This window comes from Pelodiscus sinensis, chromosome 4, assembly GCF_052426305.1.
Source record: "Pelodiscus sinensis isolate ZL-2025 chromosome 4, ASM5242630v1, whole genome shotgun sequence".
Taxonomy (NCBI): domain Eukaryota; kingdom Metazoa; phylum Chordata; order Testudines; family Trionychidae; genus Pelodiscus; species Pelodiscus sinensis.
The window spans coordinates 63,461,121-63,487,045 of NC_143055.1; the positions used below are offsets into that span (position 1 = coordinate 63,461,121).

General features: G+C 40.2%; 1 protein-coding gene and 1 long non-coding RNA gene across 3 annotated transcripts in view; one reads left to right on the forward strand and one right to left on the reverse strand.

Annotated features, from left to right (window-relative positions):
- Positions 1–25,925, reverse strand: part of TENM3 (teneurin transmembrane protein 3) — a 2,279,325-nt gene that overhangs the window by 2,021,181 nt on the left and 232,219 nt on the right. The window lies entirely within an intron of this gene.
- Positions 5,829–12,934, forward strand: LOC142829631 (uncharacterized). Its single transcript, XR_012904251.2, has 3 exons — positions 5,829–5,964; positions 7,351–7,442; positions 11,919–12,934. It is a non-coding gene; the product is annotated as an uncharacterized LOC142829631 (long non-coding RNA).

Sequence of the window (25,925 nt, forward strand, 5' to 3'; positions counted from 1 at the left end):
TCAATCGGTGGGCAAGGGAGGAGCTGGAGCTGCACTGCCAAGTGCTCCCAGCTGGCTGGCTGGCAGCTCATTGCATAAGGGGACCAGGTTTACTGGCTGGTGGCCACTCATCTGACTGGTGCTGCAGCTGAGAGCTGGGAGATAGGATTGGGGACCATGCGGTGGCTCCAGCCCCAGTTGCGAGAGCAGTGGCTTCCTGTCACGTGGCTCTGGACCTGACCAGGGCCACCAGAGCAGCTGCTACCTACCATGTGCCCCTGCATAGCAGCTGCCACCATCACATGGTCTGCCCACCATATCTGAAACCGGGGCTGATGAGTCCACCAGAATCCGCCAGGCTGCCACCACCATCATTCACCTTCATGTCCAACAGGAAAGTGAGTGGTGGTGAGTGCTGCTGCAGGGCTCTGCAGCTGAGGTGCACAGGCCTAAAATTTCTTGTATGCAGATGCACAGGCACTCAACTGAGGGGGAACCCTGACTGGAACTCTATGCTCTATGTCCCTGAACCTAAAACATACAGAAATTGGGACTGACTAATGGGATAGATCATTCAAAAATTTGCCCCATTTTCTTTAGTAGTTCTGAAGCATCTGGGGTTGGATGCTGTCAAATGACAGGATTTTGGATTAGATGGACTACTGGTCTGACCCAATATGGCCAGTATCATGTTCTTATTCATTCCCCAAAGCTACTTAACACATAAAGCAAAGGCCAGTTCTTAATCTTTTCTTGCCAGCTTTTGTCAATACTCCTCACTTCAGCTACCCGCTCTTTCTAGAGGACAATGCGAACTGTCCTACTCAACACCTGATTTTTATTTCCAATCATTTTCTTGCATCCTGTCAGCTCTGTTCTCAGCTGGCAAAATAACTGTCAGTAAGGTTAGTGTCAATGAATTGCCTCTGCAGAGTTATAAACCTGACTATTGCATGTACATTTTTGATGGAAAGGCCCTCAGTAAGACTCTTTATGTTTATGTTTCTTGCTTAATTCCTTTAACAATTCTTTTTTATTTAAGTTTATAACAAATAACCCACCATAAATATGAATAAGTATACATGAAAGTATACACCATATTCATAAAAATATGGCAATTTTCCCAGTACATTCCATATGTATTTGTTATTGTATAGGGCTGTCAATTGACATGCATTAATGCCTGCAATTAACACAGTCCAGGATTAATGTGTTAATTTTTTTAACATGTTAATTGCAGGCGTTAATGCAACACAGAGCCCGGTATCAGCTTGGGACTTTCCAGCTGACACTGGGCTCCAATGCCTCTTTAAAATGCACAGAGGTGGCATTTACAAAGGAGCAGCCACCTCACAGCTGAGTTGGGGATCAACTGTGCGGCGGCTGCGCCTTAGAAACCCCGCCTCCACATGTTTCAAAGGGGCAGTGGAACCCGGGGTCAGCAGGGACTCCCTAGCTGACTCTGAGTTCTGGGGAAATGCTGTGCAGAGCCCAGGCTCAGCTGGCACGTCCTCAGCTGACCCCGGGCTCCAGGGCTGCCCCTTTAAAACACTGCCTCCGTGAGCATTTTAATGGGGCAGCCTTGGAACCCGGGGTCAGCTGGGGATTCCCCAGCTGATCCCAGGTTCTGGGGAAATGCTGCACAGCGCCCGGGCTGACCCTGGTCTCCATGGCTTCCCCTTTGAAACACTGCTTTGTGGTTTCAAAGTACTGCCATTTTGAAGTACCCCTTCCCCCCCCTTTGATGCCTCTATATAGTAGAGGCAGCAAAGGGGAGGGATCGACTAGTCCACTAGATTTGGTTATCGGATATATGACCAATTGACTAGTCTTCAACTTCCCTACCGGGGATCAGCTGGGCACTCCAGCTGATCCCGGGCTCCTAATGTGCTGCCCCTTTGAGGCGCTGGGGCAACGTTTCTAAGGGCTAGCACAACATGGATCCTGGGATCAACTGGGCACTCTAGATGATCCTGGGCTCTGTGTTGCACTACCCCTTTGATATACCACTGCAGCACTTCAAAGAGGCAGCACAATGAGCCTGGGGTCTGCTGGGGACTCCAGCTGATCCAGGGCTCTGTCTTGCGCTGCCCCGTGGAAATGCTGCCCTGGCACTTCAAAGGGGCAGCACTGCATGGAGCTCATTTCAGTTGGGGACTCTAGCTGATCCTGCGTTCCATGCAGCATTGCCCCATTGAAATGTCGCAGTGGCATTTCAAAGGGAAGGTGCACATGATTAATTGCATGATTAAATTATTTTAATAGCTTGACAGCCCTATTATTGTAATTATTTTGGGAAATCATTACCAAGAAAGGCAGCACTTGCAGCTGACATTAAAGGTAGCCAGATATTGTATAAAGAAAGAAGGTCCAGTTGTAAGCATCTGTGACTAGTATTTGTTAAAACAAAAGAAAGGACTATGCAGCACTTTAAAGACTAACAAGATGGTTTATTAGACGATGAGCTTTTGTGGGCCAGACCCACTTCCTCAGATCAAATTCTGGAAGAGAATTGGCATGACCATATATACCAAAGGAATACAATGAAAAAAAGTGTACACATTATAAAACTGACAAATCAGATTTAGAACAGAAGGAGGTGAGGGGAAGGGCTAGTATCTATGAGATAATGATACTAGGGGAAGCTATCTTTGTAATGGGTAAAGTAATTAGCATCTTTGTTAAGGCCCATTTGTAAAGTGTCAAATTTAAGCATGAATGACAGTTCTGAGGTTTCCCTTTGTAGTCCGGTGTTAAAGTCTCTTTGAAGTAAGATACATGTAGTAAGGTCTTTAAGACTATGCCCAGGTTGGCTGAAATGAAAAGAAACTGGTTTGTGCTCGTGAAGATGTCTGATGTCTGATTTGTGGGCATTAATTTTTTGGCGAAGTGTCTGAGAAGTTTGTCTAATATACATAACAGAAGGACACTGTTGGCACATAATGGCATAAATTATATTTTTGGATGAATAGGAATATGTGTTTTTGATCTTGTAACTGACATGGTTAGGTCCAGTGATGGTATCAAAGGAGTAAATATGTGGAGAAAGTTGGCAATGGGGTTTGTTGCTAGGGAAAGTTCCAGGGTTGGTATTGCTGTGGTATGTCCTGTGGTTGTTGGTAAGAATAATCCTGAGGTTAGGCGATTGTCTATAGGAATCTATGAGTCTGTCCCCCAGAACCTCTCGAAGTGTAGTATCCTGTTCCAGTATAGGTTGTAGGTTATTGATAATGCATTGGAGGGGTTTAAGTTGGGGGCTGAAGGTGATGACAAGTGGTGTTCTATGGGTATTCGTCTGGCTCTTTCAATTTGCTTTTTTATTTCCCCCAGTGGGTAATTGAGATTTATAAATGCTTGGTAGAGATCCTGAAGTTTCTGGTGTCTGTCAGTGGGATTAAAGCAGATGCGGTTGTACCTAAGGGCTTGGCTATAGACGATGGATCGTATGGTGTGTCTTGGATGGGAGCTGGAGACATGTAGGTAACTGTAGGAGTCAGTGGGTTTTCTGTAGAGAGTGGTATTTAATTTACCATTAGTAATTTCTACTGTGGTGTCTAGGAAATGGATCTCTTGTGTAGAGTGGTCCAGGCTGAGATTGATGGTGGGGTGTAGGTTGTTAAAGTCTCTGTGGAATGCATATAGTATTTCTTGGCCATGGGTCCAGATCATAAAGATGTCATCGATGTAGCATAAGTAAAGGAGGGATAAAAGGGGACGGGATCTGAGGAAACATTGTTCTAAGTCAGCCATAAAAATGTTGGTGTAATGTGGGGCCACGCAGGTACCCATGGCTGTTCTGCTGATCTGGAGGTATAAGTTGTCCCCAACCTGGAAATAATTGTAGGTGAGAAAAAAGTTACATAGTTCTGCTACCAGATTGGTTGTGTTATCCTCTGGGATAGTGTTTCTAATTGCTTGTAATCCATCTTCATGTGGAATATTGGTATAGAGAGCTTCTACATACATGGTGGCAAGGATGATGTTATCAGTGAGGTTTTTGATGTTTTGTAGTTTTCTCAGGAAGTCACTAGTATATCAGAGATAGCTAGGAGTGTTGGTTACATAGGGTTTGAGAAGAGAGTCTACATAGCTGGATAATCCAGTAGTGAGCATGTCAATACCTGAAATGATGGGACATCCGGGGTGTCCAGGTTTATGGATTTTGGGAAGCAAATAGAACAATCCTGGTCGGGGTTCAGAAGGTGTTTCTGTGTGGATTTGGCCCTGAGTAGAGGCAGGGAGTTCTTTAAGGAGACAGTGTAGTCCTTTCTTTTGTTTCAGCAAGATCAGACTAACATGGCTACATCTCTATTACTGTCTAGTATTTGTTCCTTCTAATCTTTCCCATCCACGTGCGGAATATTTTTTTACGTGCACAAAGGCATGTGCAAACATACCCCACCAATAGAAACACAAAACCTAGCGTTGGGTGCTCTGCTAATCAGCGGGGTGACATTTGAATTTCTCCTGAGTGGCCACATAAGCTCACAGTTTACAGGGAACACTGTTCAGGCCCCTAATTCTGCCCTGTCACAGACTTTCTGTGTGAATGTAGCCACTTTTTCAAATGTATTTAGGCATTTAAGGATGGGATTTTCAGAAGTGCTTATACACCTAACTCCCATTGCAACCAAATGTAGTTAAGTTAATCTAGCCTATTTAGGAATGTTGGGAAATCTCAGGAGGCACCTCTCTACATTTTTACATTCTCTAACACTTTTCAAAACCTGTCCTGCTGCTCCTCTTTATTTCTATTTCCAAACAATAAAATGGGGGAAAATAGCTCTTCCCAATTTCAAAGGATTTTTTGAGAATAAAGGTATTAAAAATTGTGAAGCACTCAGATATGGGTAATGGGGACCATAGAAGTACCTATAACAGATTAGTTTGAACTCCTCTGGAAACTCATTATATATCCTGACCCCCCTCAACTCAATGCTTCAGCATGATTTTTCTGCATGAGGAAATCTAGGGAAGAGAAAATGAGCCCATTACTCACACAAATTACCAATGATTTCTTCAAAGGCGGTAACTTAGTCCTACAGAAACTTTTACTACATTCAGGCTGCAACTACGTTGCTGTTTCCATTCTGTCCTTTTAAAACAAAATCAGTTAGTTGTGAAAATTGAACACCAACACCTATCGTCCTCAGAGTGAGAGGTGGCACAGAGATGCCTCTAGATCCATTAATGGATGTCATCCTTATGGTTATGTTTCAAGGTCACCTTTAATATTCTTTGACTTTTCTGTCACTTTCTACACAATTGATCACAAAAAAGTGCTGCTACCTATTTACATAGCTGAGTTGGAGAAAATGGTGAAGAGCTACAAGGCTTCAAACTTTCCTTTACATTAAGATGTAAAATTAGATTATATGCATTGCCTCTTCAGTTTTAAGAACCCTTCAGGTGTAATCTGCTTGTGTCATTACTGTCCCCTCTTATCTCAATGTCAAGGGCATGAGACACTTTATGGAGATTCATTCGTTTAAATAGCCTGACATGGAATTCAGTCTGCCCTGTGATAATTTATTGATACTGTATATTTACCTGATTCTAGGTGAATTTTAATTATAAAATTGGGGAGGGATAGCTCAGTGGTGAGCATTGGCCTGCTAAACCCAGAGTTGTGAGTTCATTCCTTGCGGAACCCATTTAGGGATTTGGGGCAAAAATTTGTCAGGGATGGTATTTGGTCCTGCTGTGAAGGCAGGGGACTGGACTGAATGATCTTTCAAGGTCCTTTCCAGTTCTAGGAGATAAGTTATAAATTAATGGAGATTGCCTAACAATAGTTTGTTTGGAAAAACAGGCTCAAAATAAGCCACTGTTCAGAAACACTTGAGCCTTGTTAAGGTACAGTGCCCAAACCATTGGCTCTGAGGTCTCTGGTTAAGTTTCCTGCTGAACCTTCAACATTAGTTTTAAACAAGAAAAAGAACTATCTGTAGTGTTATTCAAAAGGATCCATATCTCAACACAGAGGTGAGTGCCTGTTGTGGGGAAGGAAGTAAAGATATGGGGACTCAATGGGAATAACTTTTTAGGTAAAACAGCTTTGAAGATAGACTCAGTGCACTCTATGCTCTCATTGTGAGGCTTCCAAATGTTTCATCTTCTTAATTGCTGCAGCCAGCACTTGGGGTGCTGTTTCTGGTCTGACTGACTTTTATGCCTCATTTTCCATCTGTATTCTCATCACTTTTATGTCTACACTGATGAAAGATATAGTTTGAGCAGTACCAGGTGGATTTATTTTCTCTGACAAAAGCTTTCTAAATTGCTTCTGATATATATTGCATGATGCTTTCTTATTCAGTCTCTCTTTGTGCCCCATTTTTTGTAATTCACTGGTTCCAATCCATTGATCTTTGCACATTTCCTTTCTAGCAGAACATTTACAATCCCAAACTATTTCTGGTTGTCTGTTCACTGATTTTTCCACTTCCAACTCTACTGTTTTGTTTTTTATTTCTTTCCCAGAGCATTTCCCTGCCATGCATCATGTCATTTCCAGTGCCCCTTACATCGTCTCTACCTTAGCTCTATGGTTATCTCAAAATGTGCGAAGTTCATTGGGGGGGGGGGGGGGGGGGAGAGAAGGTGGAGAAGCCAAATACACAAACAAGATATAAATACATTTAATATGGACACAAAACCAAAGATCTATTGCTCCAAATATGACATGTTAGTCATTTTAATTCTCTACACAGAGACACATGTCTAGCTCAAGGTAATAGCACCATCCCAATTTTTCTCTTTTGTCTAAAAAGAATGACAAAATTGAAATATCTAAGGGTATGTCTACATTTGCTCCCTAGTTCAGACTAGGGATGCAAATCTAGGCGACCGAAATTGCTAATGAAGCAATTTAAATAATTTAAATATCCCACGCTTCATTAGCAAGATCTCGCCCGAAGTGCTAGTCCAAATCATAGCTGATTTGAACGAGGAAGTGCGCGCCTGGACGTGGTAGTTCGAACCAAAGCCCTTGGTTCGAACTAATGTTACTCTTCATTTTTTGAGGACCAAGGGCTTTGGTTCAAACTACCGCATCCTGGCGCACACTTCCTGGTTCGAATCAGCTGTGATTCGGACTAGCACGCCAGGCGAGATCATGCTAATAAAGCACGGGATATTTAAATCTCCACTTCATTAGCCTGAACTAGGGATGCAAATGTAGACATACCCTAATTCTTTCAACTCATATGATAAAGTGAGACTTATTTAATGGCAAAATGTTTTACGCATTCAAGCACTTAAGATTAAACCAAATTAAAAAGAGAGAAAAAAAGAAAACTAGTATTTTTCCTGGTAAATGTCAGTTTTGAATTGTGGCTGCAACTAACTATATGTTTATCACTTTCTCAGACACTACCTCAATCAACACCTATGTTCTGGACTTCCAACACTCCTGTCATCTGAAGAAGTGGGCTGTGCCCATGAAAGCTCATTATTCCATTGTTAGTCTTTAAAATGCTACCAGACTATTGTTGTTGTTTTTAAGTTTTTCATGAAAAATATGCCAGGCAGGATAACTGAATATCCCGTGACTCTTTTCAACCTGAAGTGACTTAAGATATGAATAACAGAGTAGTTGCTGTAATTTATTGACTGGCTTACTAATCATATCTGACCATTGATGGAGCAGTATATTATATGGTAATGTCCAAGATCCAGTGAAAAATTCCCTTAAGACTTAATTGCTACAAATTACTAAGCCTTAAAAAAAGAAACTTTGCTCCCAATGAATTTACATTAACTAAGTAGATATCAAAGCCAACATGTAGGAGATCAACATATAAATAACTGGAATGATATGTTTATTCAGACATCTTGAATCCTGGCAAGTCATACCAAAAGCATTATTTATAAAATGTGTCTATTTTGCATATCTGTGCAGCATTTTTTGGTCATTCATGTCCTCTGGTTCAGTTGCATAATTCACTGTTGCTCTAGTTATTTATCACTCTAGAACTCTGCCAAAGTAAAGTGTGCAAGACAAGTTTGAAGGTAAGTGATAACTATTACAAATAAGTCCCTACTGAAAAACTGAAAGCATACAGTGACTGCTATATGCTTTAAACAGAATAATCTGAATAAATGGAGGTAAAGTGACTATGCTACTTTAGAATAACTATTCAAAAATATTTAAAAAATAAAAGCTATTGAAACATAGTGCTGAACATTTCTCATATTTGTCCAAAGAGACCTTCTCACACTACACACACTTTTACTGGGATAATGGGTAGATTTTTCCCCTTCTATAGAGTGGAACGCATGGAATGGTAAAATTGTGTTGCATCTATATGGCCTGCCTACTTCAGTCTACATAGGATCTCATACCACCCTTATTAATAGCTAAGTATCTTCCAGCATGAAGTGAGTAGTATCTGTCACACGTGGTTAGTTCTTTCATTATATCACCAAGTTGAGAACTGTGTGTGCAGTGTAGTGTTGTTTTCCTAAATTTTTGGTGCTAGGCTTTCAAAATGAGAGCCTTTTTAACACAGTATTTTTATATATACACTTCCATACTGTTTTTTTCCCTTAAAAGTGCAAATTGTACCATACACAACTGTAACCACCCTATGTGAGAACCACTGCGAGAGCTTCTGCACAGATCTCTGTCACCCAAGCTACATTCATGCTGGCAGGCAGGATGGCAAGCTGAGATTTTGACCTGTAATGGTATATGTGGATTATACATCCAATATTACCTCAAATTATCTGGGGTAATCCCTAAATTTGTGAAACTGATTGTTCCTTCCTAAGAGGAATATTTTGCATTTGTCCTTATTAAACTTCATCTTATTAACCTTAGACCATTTCTCGTTTGTCCAGATCATTTTGAATTATGACTCTATCCTCCAAAGCAGTCGCAACCCCTCCCAGCTTTGCATCATCTGCAAACTTAATAAGTGTACTCTCTATGCCAATATCTAAATAGTTGATGAAGATATTGAACAGAACCGGTCGCAAAACAGACCTCTGCGGAACCCTGCTTGTTATGCCCTTCCAGCAGGATTGTGAACCGTTAATAACAACTCTCTGAGAACGGTTATCCAGCCAGTTATGCACCCACCTTATTGTAGCCCCACCTAGGTTTTATTTCCCTAGTTTATTGATAAGAAGATCATGTGAGATCATATCAAATGCCTTACAAATGTCTTGGTATACCACGTCCACTGCTCCTCCCTTATTCACAAGACTCATTATCCTATAAAAAAAAAAAGCTTACTATCTTCCAGATGTTTACAGATGAATTCCTTAATTACTTGCTCCATTATCTTTCCGGGCATAGAAGTTAAATTGACTTCTATGCCAAATGGTCTGTAGTTTCCTGGGTTGTTCTAAATCCTATGTTTAAAGTTTCTATTTCAAACCACAGAGTCTCCATTGCTATTCAAATGGGTGGAAAAAGGGACTAATCTTTTTAATATTATCTGTTTAATCCTAACCTTCTTCTCAAAACCGGATGAACATTTTTTCCCCTGAAACTTCAAAAGAAAAATGAAAGAAAACAAACTAATAAAAAGACCCACACAAGAAACCAATCTCAACATCAGACCAAGCATGAACAATTTCATCTCAAAATTTCCCAGTATCAAGAAAGTACTTAAGAATATGCTTATACATATTTCTGAATTAGAGTAAAAGTTTGGTAAAGTTAGACGCAATCGAAAATGGTTATAATGGTTTATAACACTACCATCACTCCCTGTAATTAAGGAGTAGGACATATGTTTGCATTTTTTTAGTGAGATGCTATGGTAAATCAACCCTAATTAAACATACTGAATGTGTTTAAAACAAAACCACAATTTGAAACCAAAAAGAACCCCAAACCTGGTTCATAAGGCAAGTTACTGAATTTTACATAAAGGATATTAAGATTAAGATGAAGTGTACTATCAAAGGTAAAAAGGGAAACTTCTGACGAATATATTCAACAGAATAGAAAAGATTATACAACTCAAGAGTGAGGAAGCAGATGCTCTAGTCATATCAGTTAAGTGTTTATGACCATGACTATTAATTATTGTACAAACTGTGTAGCCAGTTTAAGAAGAGCAGCAAGTGTTTAGGTAATAAAATTGTACAATGAAATCAGCAGCCCAGAAAGATTATATAATATTCACAATAAGGCTACAAAAATACATAATCTTTGCTATGTCAGCTAGAGTTAATATTATTTTTGTGTAAGCTAATTAAAATCAGGACATGAAAAGTTCAAATGTAAAACATAAATGAAGATATTTAAACGAGGATTCAAATATTAAAGAAAAATCATAAATCCTTGCTAAATATATGGCAGCAATTACAGTTACGTAGATTGATTTCTCTGAAGCCTGGATTTGAGAATGTATATGGGGGAAGTGGAAGAAATGCTGGGATGGTGGATGGTTGATGAGAATGGTGATGGAAACTTTTCTTCACAATGAAAACTGTAAGCATGGTAAATTTTAACTGGTATATTCTTATCATTTAAAGTTTAACTCTGAAAATGTTTTGTTCTCCATCTGCAAGTACTCCCACCTCTCTTAATATCATTTTGTAATTTCAAATGTTCTTCTCAACCCTCATCTCCATACACACACATACCATGCTCAGGTACAACACCTCCATGTTACACAGTACCCTCCAAATACAGCTGTGCCTACTGTGACAGCAATTAATGTGGCCCAATGCTGGTTAAACATTCCTGAATGTAGCTGACTAGAACAAGTTTGTTGTAAAAGAAAGAGGGAGTCCAGAGATTGTTCCTTAAATATATCAGATGCCTGACAGAGTAAGATGAATATTAACAATTAACTGTCTCTTCCGCTCCAAAAATATTATAGACCTTGAAGAAACAAGGTACAAGGTAGCAAAGCCAAGGTATGTGGCTGAGGGAGAAAAGGGAAAAGCTGCAAACACCTCACTCAGTAAGACCATCTGCTAATGGATGCAGATGTCTGGTGTGGAATCCTTGAGAAAGGGGCTTGAGACAGAAAAAGTGCAGATCTGAATAAAGACATTAAATTATCTATCATAGTGAATCCAGCATTATGTCGTATGGCACATTATATCTGAAAATGAACAAAATAATCTCAATATTTCTAAAGAGAAAAGATATGCTAATAATTTTTTTAAAAAAGCTTGGCATTATTTGACATTTACTGAAGATTATTTTTACACTTTTAACTATTAAGTGTTCCACAGTATAACAACTTTGACTGCTCTTCAAAGATGACATATTTTGTCATCCCAATGCGGCCTAAAATAGACTCTTTATCTATTCAACAAAGGTTTTGAAAGTTTAAGATAAGAATTACATTATGTTCAACCACAGAAATGATGTTTGGAAGTTCAAAGAGATCACCACATTTACTGAGGAAAGTATTCTTAATGATATCATTTAAGAAGGCTGCTACATGCCCACCTTTCCTGTCAGAAAAGATACAATTTAATAGCAGTCTTGTTCTCATTACCAAACAAATTTTACATTGATTTTAAACTGGACTTATTACATGCAAGGTTGAAATGCTGCTGAAGGTGTACAGGATATCAGACAGAACCTGCAGACTATTAGTTTAAATTAATAATTTGGGACCAATGTCACTTTAAGACAGCACACTGCATTGCAGCCCGGAATGTGTTTCATGTGTACTCTCTAACCAGCTGCCATGGCAAAATCAGATTCTCTCTCATTAAAATAAAAAGCTCAACATCATTATTCTTCCAAACCCAACAAAACTAAAATTTTAAAAAGGTAAGGTTTTTTTGCAGTTAGAATATTTAACTATTTAAAAAGGCTGCAGCAGCTGCAGTCTTTCCCTCTAGACTCAGGTTACAATAGAATGACCTTTCAGCATAAGACAGAACAAGAGACTGACTTTCAGATGTTTCCTCCTCTTTATCCTCCCTTCTAATGAGCATCCATTTCACCATTTCAGACTTGATCTCATTGAAGTCAGTTCACTGAATGGACATCTGTGATTTGCCCTGCTCCAGGATAGAGTTTTAACCCTCCTGTTACCTCCACCACACAATGGAGAGGATATATACATTATCTCAGCCAATTTGTCAGAGTGGGAGTTGAGATGGAAGACAGGTGAGGAGAGATCCCACAGGACAATGATGGAAAAGAATACAATACAAGGAAGAGTATGTATGTTGTTGGAAAAGACTGATACATGTTGGAAATAGATAATATTATAATGGAGGAGAAAAACATTTTAAAAAAACCTGACAAAATAACAAGAAAACAACAACATAGTACATAAGACAGATATTGAAGCACGTCAGAAGTGGAAAATAAACAATGTAATGGAGGAAAGAAGAAAAGGTAGCTTTAGAAGAAAAAAAAACCTCATTTCCTAAAATCTCAGAGAAAGTGTATCAATTGGAAAACAAAGATTCTGGAAACAAAAAGTATATAAAAATCCAAGATATGAGTGGGTGTGAGGAACAGTGTAAGAAGAGAAAGAAAAGGACAAGAACACAATTGAAGAATAAAGTGCATAGCACATTTTTATATTTTTTTATTTCTGCTTGTGTATGTGTACACACAGAGAGAGAGAGAGAGAGAGAGAGAGAGATTGCTCATAAGGAACCATTGTTTGTCCATGCTGGAAGAAAGACAGGAGACCATGGATTTGGTCACAACTTTATTCACATATAATATTTGACAATTCACAAACTGTTGAGAGGAACTGAAACACACATTCAGCCCCTCTTCCTCAGTCCTCCCTCCCCCCCATGGGGGCCAGGAAAAGAAGAGAGTCAGGTCATGACTGATAATATGTAAGAGCCCAAAAGCCTCCCTTACATTTCTTCAGATCTTGTTCCAGTACATTTTATCTGATAACCATAGGCATGTCTGCTCTGGATATCAAGCACAATTTTTACATATGTTGCGACATAACCTAAATGACCAGCTCCATTCTACTGGGTCCAGACTTACTATGGAGAAGGCAAAAAAAAAATCCACCTCTGTCAGTCTGGGTCTCAAGTCTCTCAGGGTATGTTATTTTGGAGTAATTGACACTCTGAGATAAAGAGCATGTCTACACAACATGCCATTATTTAGAAATAATGGTGAGTTGGAGGACTTCTTAATCCAACTCCTGTAACCCTCATTAGATGAGGAGTAAGGGAAGTCGAAGGAAGAGTGTTTTTCTTAGACTTCTTCCTGTGTAGACATCATCGAATTAAGTTATTTTGACTTCAGCTATGTAATTAACGTAGCTGAAGGTGTGTAGCTTATTTCAACTTTTGCCTTCCTATGCAGATGTTCCCTTGGGAAAAACAAGAACCACAAAACCTATTCCCCAAACCTGATCTGTTCTGAAATTCTTCTCATTCAGACCATGTGTAGGGAGATAAACATCCGCTCTACATATTTGATGTACATACACACACACATTCTGATAAGAGAAAAAGAAAATAGAAAAATTAAATATAAAATCTATATCAGCATGTGTCTATCCTCAGTTCATCTATCTGTCTATGTATCCATTTGTTCAACATCTCCTCCTAAACAGTAAGAGCTAGGGCCACCAAATTTGGTAGGCAGCTTCCTCTTATTTTAACAAAGCACGGTCAGGGTTTGGTTGTGCCGGGAGGTCTGGGATAGAGAAAAGGCCCCTGTCCAGCAGTGGGGAGACAAAAGGCCCTGCTGACTAGAGGGGTGAGGGCTGGAGAGAGAGAAAGAGAGAGAGAAGAGCCCTAGCAGCCAGGGGAGAGGAGGTTGAGGGGAAAGAGTAGTTCCCTGACAGCTGGGGATGCTGCGGCGGAGAGAGAGAAGGCCCCACCATCTTGAGTGCAGGAGAGAAAGACCTGCCAGATGAACCCTAACCCTAAGCCCCTCTTCAGCTCCAATCCTCACTCTTGCACCTCCCCAAATCCCCAACCCTTATCCTCAGCTCCTTCTCAAATCCCATCCTGACTACTGCACCCCCTAAGCACCCAGCCTCCTACCCTTTATTCCAAGGCCCTGCCCTGACATATGCACCCCGCTCACTACCAGCCTTCTGCCCTGAAGGACCCATGCAATGCTGGGTAAATCTTGTAGACTTTATAAAACAGTAGTCATATATGATATCTAACTTACCAAATCATGGAAATCATTGACTAACAGACCAAAGCAACCCTGCCTCTCACAGACCAAAGCAGGACTATAATTAATACAGCAATAGAGAGAGACAAAGAGAAAGAAAAGAAAAATAATTGCAAACTTCCAAACCCAGTACAGAATAGACAGGATACTGGTGAATATTATCCATGTTAAATATGTCAGATAAATTATTTATCCTACAATTACTAGTAAAAAGTAATAAATAATTTTCCCATGTAATTCTTGGTGACTTTTTACAAATATTAAAAATATAACATTATCCATGTAACATATTAGATAATTACTTAAGTACACAATTATTTCTAAATTTAGGTGTAGCTTAAGCCAATTTCAATATTTCATAACCTTACATAATTTTGAAATCCTGGAACTGGTGATTCAACAATATTGCTTTCATTCACTCACTTTTACAGAGAATCATATTTTACAATAATCTATTTTTCGTTGAACAGAACTAATATGAAACAAAGTGAAATAAAATTTATCTTAGAAAATGAAAAAAAAAATCATATTTAATGTATTGTGATAGTATGTGTGGAACAAGCTTCCTTTTTTCTTGTTTAAAAAATAGAATAACTACAGCCAGTCCAACAACTATTCTCATGAAGGGCAGATATGGGAGACAATAACAAGGTTAATCTGCGATCCAGTTTGCCAGCATTCGGCATTGTCTAGAATTTCAACGAAACAACTCTGATGAATTAGAATATATCTGTCTCATGAATGTTTCAAGTGTTTTATTCCATATGAACATCCATAACACCACAATGGATAAATGGATATCGGAAGTATACAGCACTAGGTGTCATATATGTTCCTGGGTTAGCAAATTATGATGCATCTATCTATCTGTGTATGTCTGTCTGTCTGCCTGTCATCAGTGAATCTGTCTGTCTACAAGTCTGTTTTTTCAAGAACTCCTCCAAACCAGTAAGAGCTAGGGCCGCCAAATTTGTTTTGCAGATTCCTCTTCTCCTAACTTTAAGCTCGGTCAGGATTTGGTTATGCCAGGACAACTGGAAGCCCCAGGAAAAGGACTGTTTTCTATAATCTGGAAAGGGAGGGGCTGCTGTTCCGAGAGACATGATATGAAAGTGGCCACTGTGAGCAATGATCCTACAGGGGAAAGATATATGCAGAGTTGCTGCTGGGGACATACCACCAAGAGAGTGGCCAACAGGACTGGGGATCCTCCATCTTGTCTGCAAGCACACTGGTAATTAGCCCCCCTGCTCTAAAACCATTCCTCCCTCCCAACTCTTGGCCACAGACCACCCCACCCATGAGTATCCAGTATCTTTGGTAGGAGAAGGCACAGCCTTCCCAAATCACCAAGCATGGCTCTGACCACACTCCACCCCCAGAATGCCTGCTGTAGGCGTCCTTAGGCAGAGTGTTACTGCCCCAGAAAACTCACCCTTCCCTGTCTCCCTTCCTCAGTGCTCCAGGTTGGGGCATGCACATGGCTGCTTTCTCCCCTCCTATGGTGGGGGGCAGGGTCTCAGCAGGAGGAGTGGGGCTGTAGGTGGGGCTGGGGGCCTTCCTCTCTCAGCCCTAGTTGCACCAACCAAACATGCCCTCACCCCAGCAAAGGCTGAAGGTCATGGAACGCCCACTGGAGTTCTGGACCAACCCCTGGAGCCTGTCCCACCTGCAGACAGTCTGCAGGATATGGGGTCAGCCACTGCAGACCGGGAACAGTGCTAAAGCCCCCCCTCCCTGCACAAAGAACCTGCAGGCTATGGGAAAGAGTGTCCCTGCAGGCCAGGTTTGGCCCTAGGAGCCTTGGCTCTTCTCCCTCTCCTACTCTGTCCAGGATGCAGGAAACAGGGAGACCACTGGAGATCAGGACTGGCCCAAGAGAGAGGCTGCAGGTCATGGAAGCTGGGGCTATCCCTCCAACCCTCATGCCCCAAGCCAAGTCAGCAGTGTGGGCCTAACTCATGCAGCCTTGGCCTCCAGGGACTGCAGCCCCAGCCCCACAGGAGGAGCCATCAGCCAGACAGCAAAACCTCCCAGCCCCTCCCCTGCACCTTCCACACTCCCTGCCTTCACACCTGCACCCCCATCCCATGTTTGGGCCACACCCCTGCTCTAAGCCCGTCTCCAATCCCCCTGACCTATTCAATCATGTAAATAATATATGTACAGTTTCCTTTTAATTTACAAAACCAAAAAGAACCCCAAAAACAAACTCTCAAACATTATTACAGTTGAGGACCTGAGCATTGCTGGGTACATCAGCTAGTATTATATATGGCATCTGATGAAGTAGCTTTTACCCACAAATGTTTATACTCAAATAAATCTGTTAGGGTATGTCTACACTTTCACCCTCTTTTGAGAGAGGGATGTAAATGAAGACATTTGAAATTGCAAATGAAGCTGGGATTTAAATATCCTGTGCTTCATTTGCATAATTGCATTATGAATTTATTTCTCAATAGTGCTATTTCAAAATAACAGATGCTGTTAAGACTGGGTTATTTTGAGAGAAAACCCTTCTCTCAAAATAACCTTTATTCCTCATACAATAAGGTTTTCCAGGTATTTTGAGAGAAGGGTTTCTCTCAAAATAACCGCGTCTCAACAGTATCTGTTATTTCAAAATAGCGCTATTGTGAAATAGCGCCATCATGCAATTATGCAAATGAAGCATGGGATATTTAAATCCCAGCTTCATTTGCAATTTTGAATGTCTTCATTTGCATCCTTCCCTTGAAAGAGGGTGCAAATGTAGACATACTCTAAATCTTTAAGGTGTCATAGAACATTCAGTTACAGTTTAACATAGATACCCCTCTGAGATTTTTCTATTGTACAGACATGAATGTATAGATTTATTCTGAGGCAAAAGAAAAACACAGAATTATAGAATCATAGCATACTAGGACTGGAAAGGACCTTGAGAGTCATTGAGTCCAGTCCTCTGCCCTCATGGCAGGACCAAATACTGTCTAGACCATCCCTGATAGACATTTATCTAACCTACTCTTCAATATCTCCAGAGATTGGGATTCCACAACCTCCCTGGGCAATTTATTCCAGTGTTTGACTACCCTGACAGTTAGGAACTTTTTCCTAATGTCCAAACTAAACCTCCATTGCTGCAGTTTAAGCCCATTGCTTCTTGTTCTATCCTCAGAGGCCAAGGTGAACAAGTTTTCTCCGTCCTCCTTATGACACCCTTTTAGATACCTGAAAACTGCTATCATGTCCGCCCTCAATCTTCTCTTTTCTAAACTAAACAAACCCAATGCTTTCAGCCTTCCTTCATAGGTCATGTTCTCTAGACCTTTAATCATTCTTGTTGCTCTTCTCTGGACCCTCTCCAATTTCTCCATATCTTTCTTGAAATGCGACGCCCAGAACTGGACACAATACTCCAATTGAGGCCTATTCAGCGCAAAGTAGAGTGGAAGAATGACTTCTCATGTCTTGCTCACAACACACCTGCTAATGCATCCCTGAATCCTGTTTTCTTTTTTTTGCATCGGCATCATACTGCTGACTCATATTCAGCTTGTGGTCCACTATAACCCCTAGATCCCTTTCTGCTGTACTCCTTCCTAGACAGTCGCTTCCCATTCTGTATGTGTGAAACTGATTGTTCCTTCTTAAGTGGAGCACTTTGCATTTGTCTATATTAAACTTCATCCTGTTTATCTCAGACCATTTCTCCAATTTGTCCAGATCATTTTGAATTATGACCCTATCCTCCAGAGCAGTCACAACCCCTCCCAGCTTGGTATCATCTGCAAACGTAATAAGCGTACTTTCTATGCCAATATCTAAATCGTTGATGATGATATTGAACAGAGACAGTCCCAAAACAGACCCTTGTTGAATCCCATTTGTTATCCCTTTCCAGCAGGAAACCATTAATAACTACTCTCTCAGTACAGTTATCTAGCCAGTTATGCACCCACCTTATAGTAGCCTCATCACTGAAAATGATTCAGTTGTGGCTAACTTTGCCAAGTGACTTGACACTTAATCCATAGCATAAGAAAATTAGAATTAAAGCATCCAAAGCTGGAAAATTATTACTTAAGATTGCCCTAAAAATATAGTGGTAGAAATGTAGCCGTGTTAGTCTGGTGCAGCTGAAACAAAAAACAGGACTGTGTAGCACTTCAAAGACTAACAAGATGGTTTAATAGGTGATGGGCTTTCGTGGGCCAGACCCACTTCCTCAGATCAAATAGTGGAAGAAAATTGTCACAACCAACGGATACAATTAAAAGAAATGAACACATATGAAAAGGACAAATCAAATTTCAGAACAGAAGGAGGATGGGGGGGGAGGTAAATGTCTGTGAGCTAATGTCTGTTGGTTTTCTTGAGTCTGTCTTAGAGGTGATAATTGGGGAAGCTATCTTTGTAATGGGTAAGTTAATTAGTGTCTTTATTCAAATTTGAGTGTAAATTGTCAAATTTAAGCATGAATTACAGTTCAGAGGATTCTCTTTGAAGTGAAGTCTTAAAAGGTCTTCACTTTTAAGCAGGATGCAGGTAATCAAGTTGTTGAAACAATGTCCTTTCTGGTTGAAATGGCAAGAAACTGTTTTTTCTTTGTCATCCTGTCTTATATCTGTTTTGTGGGCATTGATCCTTTGGCGAAGTGTCTGAGACGTTTGTCCAATGTACATAGCGGACGGACACTTTTGGCATATGATTGCATAAATTATATTTCTGGATGCGCAGGAATATGTGTTCTTGATCTTATAACTCACTTGGTTAGGTCCAATAATGGTATCAGCAGAGTGAATATGCAGACAAGGCTGGCAACGGGGTTTGTTGCAAGGGAAGGTACCAGGGTTGGTAATAGTGTGGTATGTCCTGTGGTTGTTGGTAAGAATCATCTTGAGGTTAGGTGGTTGTCTATAGGAGACTATGGGTCTGTCTCCCAGAGCCTCTCGGAGTTTAGTATCCTGTTCCAGTAGGCTGTAGTTTATTGATAATGTGTTGGACAGATTTAAATTGGGGGCTGTAGGTGATGACAAGTGGTGTTCTATTGTTGGTTTTCTTGAGTCTGTCTTGAAGTAGTTGGTTTCTAGGTATTCGTCTGGCCCTTTCAATTTGCTTTCTTATTTCTCCGGGTGGGTAGTTGAGGTTTATAAATGCTTGGTAGAGATCCTGAAGTTTCTGGTGTCTGTCAGTGGGATTAGAGCAGATGCGGTTGTATTGAAGGGCTTGGCTATAGATGATGGATCGTATGGTGTGTTCTGGATGGGAGCTGGAAGCATGTAAGTAGCTGTATGAGTCAGTGGGTTTTCTGTAGAAAGCGGTGTCTAATTTTCCATTGCTGATTTGTACTGTCGTGTCCAAGAAATGGATCTCTCGTGTAGAATGGTCCAGGCTGAGATTGATAGTGGTATCAGTGCACATAGATGCACACAGAGTCTAGCACATTCCATAACCAATGAGGATGATGGTGCCTGTGGACAGTTAACATCAGCAAAATATCTCATGGACTGCAGTCAGATTACTCTCATGAGCTGGAAGTTATCCATCACTGGTCCAACCACTCTTAAAAGTCTTCACTGATGGAAATTCTACAACCTTCATAGGCAATTTATTCTAGCGGTTAACCATCCTGACACGAAGTTTTTATGAATATCCAGCCTAAACTATCCTAGCTGCCATTTAAGACCATTGTTCTTGTCCTATCCTCAGTGATTATGGAGAACAATTGTTCTCCCTCCTCTTTGTAGCAACCTTCTAGGTACTTGAAAACTGCTATTGTGTCCACCCCCCCCTTATTTTCTTTTTCCCATTCTAAATAAACTCTCAATTTTTTTCAATATTCTGCATCAGTCATGTTTTCTATACCATTAAAACAACAGTTCACCTACTCCATATACAGCAATATTTTTGTGACTAGATAATCCCCTTCTAGGGAAGAGGGAGTTTTGAAAATCTTGTGCTTCCTTGATTTTTCTCTCAAGGAGGGGATGCTTAGAGTGGAGGGGCACAACATTTTAAAGCTTTACTCATGCCAGTTCCACAGATATATGAATTCTGAGAGGAGAGATTGTCCGCTACACAAAGCAGTGTTCTTGAAGTAAGAACACCTTTTTTGCATGGCCTTGGCTTGGTCCCTGTGCTGGTTCAGTAGCAGTCTTGGATGTAACCTAGAGGGTGGTTATACAACTTAGAGACTTGTACAGCTCATTTGCTTATCTGAATTTTGAATTTTTAATCTTAAATTTTTCAGGACAGAAACTGCTTGTTTTCACATCTTGCAATATGCTGACAAATAACTGTTATTATTAATATGAATTACCTTAATTTCCTTACCTAAACATGGTGTAACGCTCTTTGTTTTTACTAAGCAACTGCTGTATTTAACCCTAAAATAGCTACATTTCATTTGGGGGGTGATGCACTCAGTATACATTGTTTACATACTTCACAGGAACTTTGTGAGGTTAAGTTAATGTTCACTTCTTCTGAAGTAACTGAAGTAACAATTTTAAAGGCAGGTGTTATTTAGGTAAGAAGAATGAAAAGTAATTAATGAGTTGGAATCTGACATTTGAGAGCACCAAAATTCACATCTCTATTTTAAAAAAGTGACGTGAGATTATGAATGACAGAGGGGGTCAGAATCACAGTTTACTCTCATATTGAAAAGGGGGAATTTGGATGCACTCCCACATCACTCTGAGTATTGGCTCCATATTGATGTATGGGTAAGAATGTTACTTAATGAGCTAACATCACCACCTTCTGGAGAATATGACTTTTTTGGCAATAGTCTAACTACTTGCTTAGTTTCACCATTGCGTAGTTTATTAAATCTGATAAGAACACAACCCAAATGTGCATGTTACAAATACAGAGATACATAATGGATTTGTTCTTAAATGTGCTATAACTACTGCTAATCTGTCACGTATTAAAAACAGGATTCTTTCCCTAAATTTTGCATCAGATATAATTAATATCAGGAAATACATAAGGATAGATGTTTAGGCAGATGTGTAGATAAAATATATGTATTATAGCTTTGAACTATGTCCAAAGTAGCTATTAGCACAAATACAGCATCAGATTTTTTCACTGCACAAATGCGTGACAAGCAAGTTGTTGACATAAGGTATTCAGAATGTTCACTAAGACCTCAAGTGGCCAATTACCAACTACATAGTCACATTTAGACTAATTAAGCTCGCACCCAAGTAATAATTACATTCTTTTGATTCACAGGATTTAGAACATAAAACTGTATTGCCCTCTACTGAAAAAGTGCAAGCAATAACAACAGAAATAAAGTGATAGTATCAAAGCTATGACTGACTTACGCACTCTCAAACTAAAAATGACAACATTCATTTGCAATCTAATATTTAAGAGAAAAATCACAGAAACATAGCTGTTGTACATAAAAAAATAAAACATATTTATAGGGAGGCATACTTTCTGAGGAGTATCAAAAAAAAGGCTGATCCCATTGTGGGTAGTCAGTGCAGTTTTGCCATTGACTTGCTCCATTGGGAGCAAGATTATGTTATTATTTTTTGCTTTGTCTTTTTTTAATATCATCAGGAGTATTTCATCCATAATATAAATAAATATCACCCAAATCTATTCTGTCTTTAGTAGCAAAGGACAAATATGAAAACCTCAATTAGACATTCCTAGCCCACATAATTCAAATGTTTGATTAATTTTAAGAGAGCCATTTAAAAGAGTTGTAAAGTAATATACTGTATTTTCCGGCATATAAGATGACTTTTGATGCTAAAAAACATCCCCCAAAAATCGGGGGTCGTCTTATATGCCGGGTATACAGGCGGCGGGGCATCCCAGGCGCACCTGGGCTGCCCCGCCGCCCAAGCCCCTCCGCGGCTTTGCAAAGCCGCGGAGGGGCTCGGGCGGCGGGGCAGCCCAGGTGCACCGGGGCTATCCCGCTGCCGGGGCATCCTCAGAGGCTTTGCTCCCAGTGTCCCTGGTCTGCTGGAGACGGTCCCCAGCAGACCAGAGGCACCGGGAGCAAAGCCTCAGAAGCGCGGCACCCCGCCGCCGCTTTGGCTTTGCTCCCGGTGCCTCTGGTCTGCTGGGGACCGTCTCCAGCAGACCAGGGACACCAGGAGCAAAGCCGGGGAGGCGGAGGGGCGCTGGGGTATAAGACGAAAACCTATCTTTTAACTAAAAAATTAGAGGGTCGTCTTATACGCCCAGTAGCCTTATACGCCGGAAAATACGGCAGATAATATAATGAATTGCAAGAAAAAATGATTTACAATAGGAATTTCTAAGAATCTTACTGAAAATTATAGCACTTAAGTGGTTCCAGGAACCTCAAGCAAATCATATGGATCCACTTCTATATAAGTATGAGAAAGGAAACAAAAGGCCTGATTGAAATCGAAGGGAACAGTTATATGTATCCAATGGTGCAATTTGGTCCATACATTAGATCGATTTATCTGTTATCCAGTCCATTTTTTGCAGAGCCAAACTAAATCGTAAATCAAATTCAATTGTATTTGATCTCTTCATAATAACTGACTGACACAATTTTCAGGGTTTGTCCTTATGGTCCAAATATATACTTAATGTAACTCCCATGCAGTCAGCAGAATTACACCACTCATGAATCTAGTTGCCTGTTCTTTTAAATAGTTACAGATATTAATGGTATATGAAGAACAACTAGTCTACCTTGAATAGTGTAGTAAAGAAAAACAATCATTTTCATCCTTAACTAACATCAGAAACATGAAGAAGCTATAGTACATATGTGGGGTGTCACCAAGTTCTTGTCTTGACAAAGCAATTAAAAAAATCAAAGTAACACTTATATGCTTACAAGCCACTTCTTGCAAAACGTGGATTAAATTAACATTATACATAACACTCTGATTTAAGTTAGAGAAACATTACATTGTGAATCTGCAAAGACTTTGATGAATACCCTATTAAGATAACAGCTCAGTCAGCTGCAGTATTGTTTGTAATCTTAATGCTTTTTAGGCAGCAATGAAAGAGCAATAATTTTGTTCCATTTGGAACAGAGTAGCTTTGAAATAACTGAAGGACATTCAAGGAAACTACAATTCTAATATTATTTTATATGTATATTTGACTACACAGATTAGGTTGTATTTGTTTATTTCACAAAATCACATTCCTTAAAAAAAATCAGTCTAATGGTAAAGATCTTCCAGTAATGTTATCTTACCTAAAATACAATTCTTCTGATTTTTTTTCCCAACTCTACATTTTGCATTTGTGTGGGTAGTTTTTATTCGGGTGAGTAGTCTGACTCATATCATTGGACCACATCCTGAGACCCTACTGAAATTTTAATCAGTCTTCACTCAAGCAAACTCCCATTAAATTAATGTACACAACACACACATTTAAGGGCTCCTTTAAATGGAAGGCTTTCTGTATAAAGACTGAGTAAAAACAATGAACTGGGCCCAATCGCCTTATCTCCAAGAAGAATGTTACACACCCTGCAAATGTTTACCTATATAAATAGTCCTAAATCAATCCTATTGTGGCATAAGATATTCACGTAAGTAAAGGATCTTTTTAGAACTGGACCACAAATAGAACTAGCTCTCTAAAAATAGACCAGTGCAAGGCTTTGTTTTTCTCGGTTGTAAGAAAACTGTTAACATCATCTAAATACTGTGGTGATGGGCATCTTAAGTATCTGTATGATAATATTAATTTCATGTAAACCACTTGAGAATTGTGTAACACTGTCGTCTGGGAGAAAAAATTCTTACTGCTGATGCACAAATTAGGGCAGTGATGGGCAAACAAAGCTATTGAGTGGGCCCCATGAGTGGCCCTCCTTCAACTCAGTGGGTTGCAAGGCTGAAATCAGGCATGACCACAACAGTAAGATTAAATACATTGCAGCTGATTCTCCTTCTTTACCATGCCTTTTCAACACAACACAGCCATTATTAGGGGCAAATTAAATTGCTGTTAAAAGTAAGCAAGTAGTGGAAGGAGTGCATGACTCACAATGTTGTGTGCAATCAGCATTCATAGGCCCTCACATATGCCCTTGCTTTAAATGTGTGACACTCCTCATTTTGTCAGGGACTGCTCAACCCTCCCCTCCAGGCTCCACCTCCACTCCTGTCCTCAAATCCACATCCAGCCTCTTCTTTGCCTCTTACCCCATGCATGCCCCATGCCTTCTCCTCCCCTTCCTTCTCAACATTTCCAGAGCATTGTGTATCAGCTGATTCGAACCCCATCCTTGCTCCTCTACCTCCCTCCCAGAACCTGAACGCTGCACATCAGCTCATTTGTGACATTTAAGCACTGGGTGGAGTGAGAACACGGCATGAATCAGATGATTTACAGTGCTCTAGAAGTATTGGAGGGAAAATGAGTGGGTAATTGTGGGGTCTCCAGAGTGCACAGCACTGTCGTTGGGGGGGGGGGGGGTGGAAGCAGGGGGAGAGTCAACTGCCCCAGGGTCCAAAATTAAAAAGGGCCCAGGGCTTCTGGCCACCACTGCATCACTCCTGCAGCAGTGGCATCAGTAGCACCAGGAGCCCTAGGCCCTTTAAAACTGTCACCAGAGCACCACATGGTGTGCTCAGAGATGCTCTTCGGGCTGCCTGTTGAAGCAAGTGCTGCAGGAGTGATGGGGGAGGGCACTGCAATCTGGGCAGCGCTGAGGACTGGCTGCCCCTGGTCCCAGCCCACCCCTTCTACTTGAAACCCTGCCCCTTCTGTGAGTACAGAGCCAAGCCCCCCATCTTTGTCTAGGGGCCCAGAGAGGCTGTTGTCACACAGTGGGAGGTGGCAGGGGAAGTGTAAAGGCCACCTATATAACCCCAATTGCCCACATGCAGTCCACAGGCCACAAAAGTTGCTCACCACCGGTTTAGGGCCAAACCCTGACACATCTCACTGGTGAAAGTTATGCCACTAAAGCCAGTATGTATACAGTTATTCTAGCTACAAAATGTAACTGCAGCTTCTGTTCTTATTTATATTAATAACTAATATTTTCCTAAATTTTACTTGCCTCTATTATATCCTTCAACAGAGAGTTTCTCATATTAATTATGCAGTTTTCAAGTTTTAAAATTTTAGTTTTCCAGCAGAAATCGATGGTCTTTAAAAATATAAACATTGGATTTCAATATTATCCAAGGAATAAATTAAAGAGGCAAAACACTGCATTATTTCTCATAGAATAGAACCTGAGGGTACATCTAAACTACATCCCTCTTTTGAAAGAGGGGTGTAAATTAGACATATTGAAATTTCAAACAAAGTCGAGATTTGACTTTCCAGCACTTCATTTGCATAATCGCGTCACGGCGGGTTTTTTTTTAAAATGCTATTTCGAAAGTGAAACCACAGTCTAGAAATGGTTCTTTTGAAAAGAAAAGCCTTTTTTAACGATCCTGTAAACCTCATTTTTCGATTAGTACAGGATCTTTCAAAAAAGGCTTTTATTTTCGAAACAATCGCGTCTAGACCGCAGTTTCACTTTCAAAATAGCTTTTTTTTAAAAAATGCCGAGATATTATTATGCAAATGAAGCACGGGAAATTCAAATCCCGGCATCATTTGCAATTTTGATATGTCTAATTTACATCCCTCTTTCAAAAGAGGGATGTACTGTAGACATAGCCTAAGAGTCAGAAACGCCAGATTGACTGGTCAACCTCACACCACATTTTGAACAAGAAATATGCAATCAAACACAACAGAAACAAAACAAAACAAAATGCAAATACGGTCCAGAACTGAATCATACAAACTATTAAAGGGAATATTTTAAAAAAAGAAAGCTTTGACAAACTAAGGCTGTAGTGGGCAGCCT